The sequence below is a fragment of the Rana temporaria genome, chromosome 12 (assembly GCF_905171775.1).
Source record: "Rana temporaria chromosome 12, aRanTem1.1, whole genome shotgun sequence".
Taxonomy (NCBI): domain Eukaryota; kingdom Metazoa; phylum Chordata; class Amphibia; order Anura; family Ranidae; genus Rana; species Rana temporaria.
Window position 1 is genome coordinate 81,653,049 of NC_053500.1, and position 8,233 is coordinate 81,661,281.

At 43.8% G+C, this 8,233-nt stretch overlaps 1 long non-coding RNA gene across 2 annotated transcripts; it reads right to left on the reverse strand.

The window, feature by feature from the left end:
• Positions 1-1,080: 1,080 nt before the first annotated feature.
• On the reverse strand, positions 1,081-7,892 carry LOC120919341. 2 transcript variants are annotated; one of them, XR_005744555.1, is made up of 6 exons: positions 7,849-7,892; positions 6,864-7,021; positions 3,900-4,022; positions 3,379-3,450; positions 3,147-3,253; positions 1,081-1,406 (listed from the first exon to the last, which is right to left on the reverse strand). It is a non-coding gene; the product is annotated as an uncharacterized LOC120919341 (long non-coding RNA). The 2 variants fall into 2 exon arrangements; XR_005744554.1 differs by having other exon boundaries at positions 3,147-3,450.
• Between the last annotated feature and the right edge of the window lie 341 nt (positions 7,893-8,233).

Below are 8,233 nucleotides of genomic sequence, written 5' to 3' on the forward strand. Positions count from 1 at the left end.
TTGAGACGGTGTATGAGTGCGTGGTTTGGCGAGGGAGGAACAGAGAGCAGGGCAGAGGTGGGCTTGTCGAATTTCGACTTGTTTTTGTGTGGTGGTTTCACTGGTTTGCTATCTTTTGGGCAATTAAAATCATGTATAGGAGTGAGAATGGACATGTGAGTGTTGAGACTGAGAGTGAGAATGTTGGTGTTAGTCAGTGTGTTGATGTGAGACTTGTTGGTGTGACTGAGAGTGAAGTGGAGGAGAGGTGTGGAGCAGATGAGATGAGTGTGGTGGAGGAGAGGCATGGAGGGGAGAAGAGGCATGGAGGGAAGAGGAGGCGTGGAGGGGAAGAGAGGAGTGGAGTGGAGGACAGGTGTGGAGGAGAGGAGAGGAGTAGAGTCGAGGAGAGGCATGGAGGGGAGAGTAGGCATGGAGGGAAGAGGAGGCATGGAGAGAAGAGGAGGCATGGAGAGAAGAGGAGGCATGGAGGGGAAGAGAGGAGTGGCGTGGAGGAGAGTAGTGGAGTGGAGGAGAGGAGCGTAGTGGAGGAAAGGCGTGGAGGAGAGAGGAGGCGTGAAAGGGAGGAGAGGAGGGTAGTGGAGGAAAGGCGTGGAGGAGAGAAGAGGCGTGAAAGGGAGGAGAGGAGGGTAGTGGAGGAAAGGCATGGAGGGGAGAGGAGGCGGGGAGGGGAGGATTGGTGTGGAGTGAAGCCGAGGCATGGAAGGGAATGTGGAGGTGTAGTGGAGCGGGAGCATGGCAAAGAAAGGAGACATGTGGCCCCTCCTATGTCAGATAGTGCGGACTCAGATGTGCAGCAGAACAAGCGAACCAAGAGACAGAAATCAAGGGGACCCATATATACCAAAGAGAAGAATGCTGCATTGGTTGCTGCAGTATCAAAAGAAAAAGTGACACTCTTCTGCCAATCCGTGCCAGCATCTGAGAAGTCAGCAGCCTGGGAACGAGTCCGGGACTCCGTGAATGCGGTCTCCAAGTTTCACAGGCCCACCAATGGAGTCAGACACAGGTAATTAATATTAAAATATTCTTTCACTCTTGTGTAAAAAATACACAGTTTTGTAGTCAATAACAAAAAAGTAACAGTTCAACGTAACCAAAAAATTTATTTGTCACAGCCACATGCTGAACAGTATACATATAACCATCACAATGTGAAAAGAAATGTGGTTTTCAAAAAACATTAATCTAAGTATTTGTTTTTTTATTAATGTAATTGTAATGTTTATGTACATTTGCAGGTTCTATGATTGTCGGGCAACGGTTACAAAGAAGATGCAGAGGCTTCGACTAGGACAAAACCGAGGAAAGCCTATCAAGTTGCGAGAGTGGGAGGGCGGAGCTAAGAGATGTCCTTCTGGCAGAGGATGTCCCTGGATTCAGCAGCAGGGGTCAAAATCATAGAGCTGGTGGTGAGGAAAATTAAATATATCATTATAATTTATATATATTGCAGTTATAATATATTTGTAAAGCTATCTTATTGTTTATGATGACTACACATGTATGACTTTTATTTTTATTTTTTTACATTCATGTTTTCCAGATCAAGAAACATCATCCTTGGAAGGATCAGCTCCAACTCCAAGTACATCCTATCAACAACATTCTGGTGGTGAGTACCCAACACAAAGGATATCTAATGAACTGCTATTTACTACTTGGACCAAGTCACTGTGCCATGCAGACCGTCACAGTTGAGACAATTAGGTGCCGTTTCTGTCTCCCTGGCTACTCAGCTTTCACTATCACAGTCGAGAGCAGAAGGCTCGTTATGCACAGTGAGCCGAAAAAATAGCAATGCAAAATAGTGGGCAGCAATAGAGCAGCTGAAGAGAACTTTTTAAAATTAACCAGCAGGTGATTGGTTGGTTGCTATGCGGCCCTAACAAACAACATTATGCTGGATAACTTCAGCAACTTCTGCTCCACCCACTATAGTATTTATTGTGTCTACGGTTCTGTGTGCCCAAGCAAGGTAGCAAGGTCAGAGCTGTGGATGCTGAATTGTGACGGGGGCAGAGCTGCGGGGGGCTGTTAGGTGAAGGTGGGTCAAGTTGCAGGGTGGGACAGAGAACACAGCTGTTCACATGTGCTGTGAAGGTGGGTGAAATTTACCACTGTGAAGGGGGTTCAGATCAGAACATAATTGTGAAGGGGAAACTGTCATGTGAAGGTTCTGATCAGGTTCTGAAGGTTCTGAAGGTTACATCAGCTTCTGAGGAAGCTGATGTAAGAAATGTGATTTTTAAATCAAAAGGTGGGTATAGTAGTAGTATGTATGCACCCTTCCAAATTCAAACTTGCCTGCTTTCATTTTGTGACTAGATTTTGAGGGATGCCGAGAAAGGGGTGAGAGCTCCGCCAACAGCATAGTTTGAAAGGGAGTCCTTCTCTCATCGATCACAGGGGGGGAAGAGAGAGGAGAACACATCGATAACAGCTTTGATTTGACATTGCCGTGTTCCCCGCCGCTTGCTGCCACATACATCCCCTCCTCCGGGACTTTTATCCTGTCCAATCCCAGGACGGGCGATCTGTAAATTAAAGTTTCCTGGCCATGGGGCAGGGCTGTTTAGTAGCGGGAAAACATCAATTGAAATGAAAGCGTTTATCGCTCTTTACCTGCAGCACATGTAGGCTGCATGGTGGGCACAGGGTGCATTGGTGGGCACAGGCAGGCTTCATTGGTGGTTTTGGATAAAGTTGGTGTTAATATTTTTTTTTAATATTTTATTCTGCATAAAACAATTTTGTGTCATTTAATGAGATAATTTATGAGGGCGTGTTTAGGGGTTGAATTAGGGGTGGGGCAAGCTAAGGGTTGGGTGTGGCAACTAACTGTTGGCTAGTAACCCTTGAGGCCTGGCTAGTAGCTAATTTAGCCCTGGTACTATGTATATGGGGGTTGTAGTAAATGATATGTAGATACTTGATAGCATATTTTACATATATTTTGTTAATCTTAAAAATTGCCAGAAATGTAACATCTGTTTTAACACATCAGCAACTTCTGATTATATTTTACATTTCCTCAGTCCATTTTTGGTTGAATATTTGATTTCATAGTAGAAAATATTGTAGTTATACGACATATCTCAGGCAAAAATTGTAAATACAGCTGTTGACTTTTTCATGAACATTACCTTGACTCTTCACTCTTTCTTCCGTCTTTAACAGAAAGCTGCATTCAAGACCCTCCAGCATCGGCTTCTGGCAGGACCATTGCTCCTCCTCAGGGTAAGTGCATGATCTGGGAAGAAACAGGACACAGCACTAACTCCATTATCATCATGTACCCTATTTACACATAGGCATTTTCATGTAATACACCTAAAAGTTCAATTTAAAAATTCGTACAAAAATGACACCTCATACCTTTAGAACGTGACTGTGAAAGGGACACTGTGATTTGAAGGGGGATTGATATATCAAGGAGGACTGCGCAAACTGTGGAAATAAATGAGAGTGGCTGTGATGTCAGAGATTCATTCCTATCACAAAGATTTTTTGCTGAACTCCACCGTGTTGAAATTTTTTTTCTGCCTTTGGTTCTTTTAATGATTTTGAATTTAGTAGCCCTTATTGAAAGGTGTTCAACAGCTCTTTTGCGCTTTTTTTTTAAACTACCGTTAAGCCTATAATATCTATGCATAATATCTCTATAACCTGTATGGTTTAGAAGATATTCGCCCTGCAAACCTAGCACGGCACACTAAATTACTTACAAGGTTATTAGCTCATAATGAGCTAGTATGCTGTGCATACTAGCTCATTATGCCTTTGCTTTACAGGTATTTTTTTATCTTTTAGTGGGTATAAAAGCGCTACAAAGGTTTTTGCAGTAGGATATCAAAAATACTACGATAATAAATTTAGAAGACATATGCCCTTTTTACCTGCAACCTACTGGGACCCTTTAAGAACTTTATCTTCAACATTATCTTCACTCTTTCTTCCGTCTTTAACAGAAAGCTTTTCAGGAGTTAAATGTGCGTGTCATATGCTGATAAATATGTTATCTAATAAAGAAAAAAGATTTTCTGTTTAAGGCATTTTCTGTTTCTGCAATTTTTATATTGTATTTATTTACTTCTATAAAGGTTATTTTATTAAATAACCTTTTAAATTTTTTTAACTTTAGGATATAAATGCAATGTGTAGATTTACCTAAATAAGTTTAAATTGATTTTTTGTTTTCTCTCAATCATTAATACAACTTATCCCCCCTCCCCAACTCAATCTTTCATTTGCTCCATTATTCAATATTACTACTACATAAAAGTCTAATCTGAATAAATTCATTACTATGAACGCTTTCATCATTCATCAAACTTTGCCTATCTTATCTATTTCAGATCAGCAATACCACCCTGAGAGGAGAGTACAGTGCAGCCCGCACTCTCCTGTTCTTCTTTTGGAGAGGCTGGAGATTCAGCCAGAGATTACCCCTATCATTCCCCAGACTCCTGATTTCTCCCCCGGCCCAGAGGAGGAGCACAGAGGACAAGGTTCATTCATTCAGCCACCCCATGCCCTGATGCCACCTACTGCTGTACCGCCTTTCCCAACTGTGCAGGAGATCATTCTGAGGGAGCTTATAGAATTAAGGTGTGACAACCGAAAACTACAACGAAAGGTCAAAAGGCTTACCCGGCTTACCCATCAGTTGAGCAGGCAGCAAACTGAGAGTTTTGAAATAATTTTGGCCCGGGCAAGCCAACAACACAATTAGGCATTGGACAGAGTATATTTTGTTTACTTGAAGATATTTCCAGACACATTGCTCCAATGCCTGGGAGCTACGATGAACATATAACCAACAAAGACGTTTTGAAAAATGAAGGCTAGACCTTCCTCTGCCCATCTCATCGCAAATTATTATGCAGAATCGATCTTTTTACTGTTCCTTGATTTTGGTAGAAACGTTTTCTTATGCTGCCAAGTTACACCTACCCAGCATGTGTGTTTGTAATTTCTATGAAAATATTTTTTTTTTTGTGAATATAAAACTATTTTTGGTCTAATATTATTATTATTATTATTATTTATTTATATACATCATCACATTATCTGCTAAATTATTATGTATTCATTTCCCACACACAATAGTATTTTATTCCGAACTTCAAACTCTAAGGGCCAGATTCACAGAGTAGATACGACGGCGTATCTGCTGATTCGCCGTTGTATCTGTTGTTCTATCTATGCTATAGATAGCCATAAGATCCGACAGCTGTAATTGTTTTACACTGTCGGATCTTAAGATGCAATACCGCGGCCGCCGCTGGGGGGGGAGTTTGCATCGTAAACCAGCGCCGGGTATGCAAATTAGGAGTTACGGCGATCGACGGCGGTTTTTTCGCGTTACATAGTTACATAGTTAGTCAGGTTGAAAAAAGACACAAGTCCATCCAGTTCAACCACAAAAAATAAAAAAACAAAAATAAAAAACACAGTAAAATCCTATACACCCAACTCCATTCCCACAGTTGATCCAGCGTTCGCTACGTCGCCGCTAGTCTAGTTTCACGTCGCAAAGTTAGTCTTTTTTTTTTGGTGCCCTAACTTTAGTCAGCAAGCGTATTGCTGTCTAAAAGTATGGCCGTCGTTCCCGAGTTGAAATTTTAAAAATAACGTCGTTTGCGTAAGCCGTCCAGTAATACGGAATTACGCTACGCGCGTCGCCGTTCGAAAAAATGACGTCACGGCGCGCAATGCACGACGGGAGTTCGGAAACGGAGCATGCGCGGTAGGTCCGGCGCGGGAGCGCGCCTAATTTAAATGGCACACGCCCATTTAAATTGTCCCGCCTTGTGCCGGAGGCCGCCGGCGTAGGTTTGCATCGCAAGTGCAAGTACTTGCGATGAAAAATTGCGGCGGTGTAACGTATCTATGATACGTTACGCCGCCGCTCTTCTATGTGAATCTGGCCCACACAGTCTACCTTAAACTATTCATTTATATTTTAATGTTTCCCCACTGTTAGTGGACACTGGACAGTAAAACAACACAGGAAGCAGGGGGGGGGGATACTAACAGCAGTGGGAGTGTGGATACTGGAATAAGATAGCCAGGGTGAAAAATTATAGACCGAGGGGCTAGGGAGGCAGCGGAGGACAATATAAGTAGACATTAGGGAAAAACATGTATCCCACTATCACATCTTGTAAAGACACGTGGAGGCATTTTGCAATTTTGTATCTTCAAATGGTATGCAGCAGAGCTGAGTTAGGCAGAGAATGTACCCGATCGGCAGGGATGGACTGGGACAAAAATTTGGCCCTGGACTTCATCCAGACTGGCCCACTTTGACAGGACAACTCCCGCACCCCCCCCCCCCGGCCACCCAAGCCCCCTCTCCCCCTTCACTAGCCCCTAGCCGTTCTACTTTATTAGAGTAGAACGGCTGGTACTGGTACTCTTATAGGCAGTACCACTGGGGAAGCTAGACATTATTTCACCCGGGGCAAAGAATCAGTTTGGTGCCCCCCCCCTTATGGGACAAGATTAGGCAGAAGTGAGAAACTCCCAGGCCATAGCTGTTAAATCAGCTGTCCGTCCCCTCCCCCATGCTCCTCTGTCGTCCCCCCTTGCTCCTCTGGTCCTCCCTCTGCTTCTTTGTTCCCCCCCAGGTGAGCGCTGTGGGTAGGGAGAGACAGAGGAGCTGAGGGGGGCGGCGGTCTGCTGTCACTGAAGCCGGCCCACTGAGCCATCGGTCCACCGGGAAACTCCCTGTAGTCCCAATGGCCAGTCCATCCCTGCCGATCGGTAAACTAATGAGAAAATATCTGCTTTCGCTGCAATGGAATTTTAATCACTATTCCAAAAGATAATACAGTTCCCAGTCTCCCTGTTCTTACCTTGCATGGAGCTGAGCAGCATTCAGATCCCTGGTGGTCAGAATGGAATCAAAATACCAGGGCCAAGATAGAGCATGAGTTTAGATTTGTAGCTCTGGGAAGTGTGGAGGTGATACACTGACAATGGCATAGAAGAAATTATTTCGATGTCAAAAAACCTAAAATAAGTAACACAACTGTATTCCATATATACATCAAAATAACATTTTTGCACATTATGCATTCCATGACACACACCAATATACTTACTCACACCCACTTAAAATATACATATACACAGTGACACACACTGACCCATAAAGACGACACACACTTTAACTGACAGACACACTGGCCAATAAATGAAGTGCCTTGTAAACAAAGCCAGACTGACCCAGACACTAAGGCCCCTTTCAGACTGAGGCAGGAGCTGCGGTGGCGGTATAACGCCGCTAAAAATAGCGGCGCTATACCGCCGGAATTGCCGCGGGTATCAGCCGCTAGCGGTGCGGTATTAACCCCCGCTAGCGGCCGATAAAGAGTTAATATCGCCCGCAATGCGCCTCTATAGAGGCGCATTGCGGGCGGTATTGCCGCGGTTCCCATTGTTTTCAATGGGAAGGAGCGGTGAAGGAGCGGTATACACGCCGCTCCTCTCACCGCTCCAAAGATGCTGCTGACAGGAGATTTTTTTGTCTCCCGCCAGCGCATCGCCTCAGTGTGAAAGCCCTCAGGCTTTCACATTGAGTCTGCAGTGCAGGAGTTTTTCAGGCGGGATAGCAGCGCTATTTTTAGCGCTTTACCGCCTGAAAAACTCCTCAATGTGAAAGGGGCCTTAATCACAGAAAAACACAGACATACTCACATTGACCCTTAAACACACAGACTAACCCCATACTCACTCACACACAATGACAAATAAATGTGATTTATTTAAAAAAAAAAGTCATACAAGTATATCATTATAACATCCTAAGTGGGGTTTACTCTTAGTCTTAATACTTACTATGAAGTGCTGAAAAAACCTCATGTGTTTTTCTATTTGCTTCCACATCCAGGTCCAATGTTAGGCATGCATGTGAGACATGACGTCAGTAAATTGCAACTGCAAAAAAAGAGAGAGGGATATAAATTAGAAGAAATAATTAATGGAATGATGGAAGGTGAGTAGGGGAAAATTGATAAGCCACTCACGTGTTTAAGGGTGCCACAGGCAACATACTTAACCAGGATTAAATCCATAGTGTGGTGAGATGTCTTCCAAACGTGAACTGTAATATTTCTTCTTTGAGGGCAGGTGGCAGCAGTCTGCACTGCAGCAAGAGCACAGTAGGAGGAGAGCCCCAGTGTTTGTGGGAGTATTGCGAGCCGTGGAATTGTGGAGTAGGTTT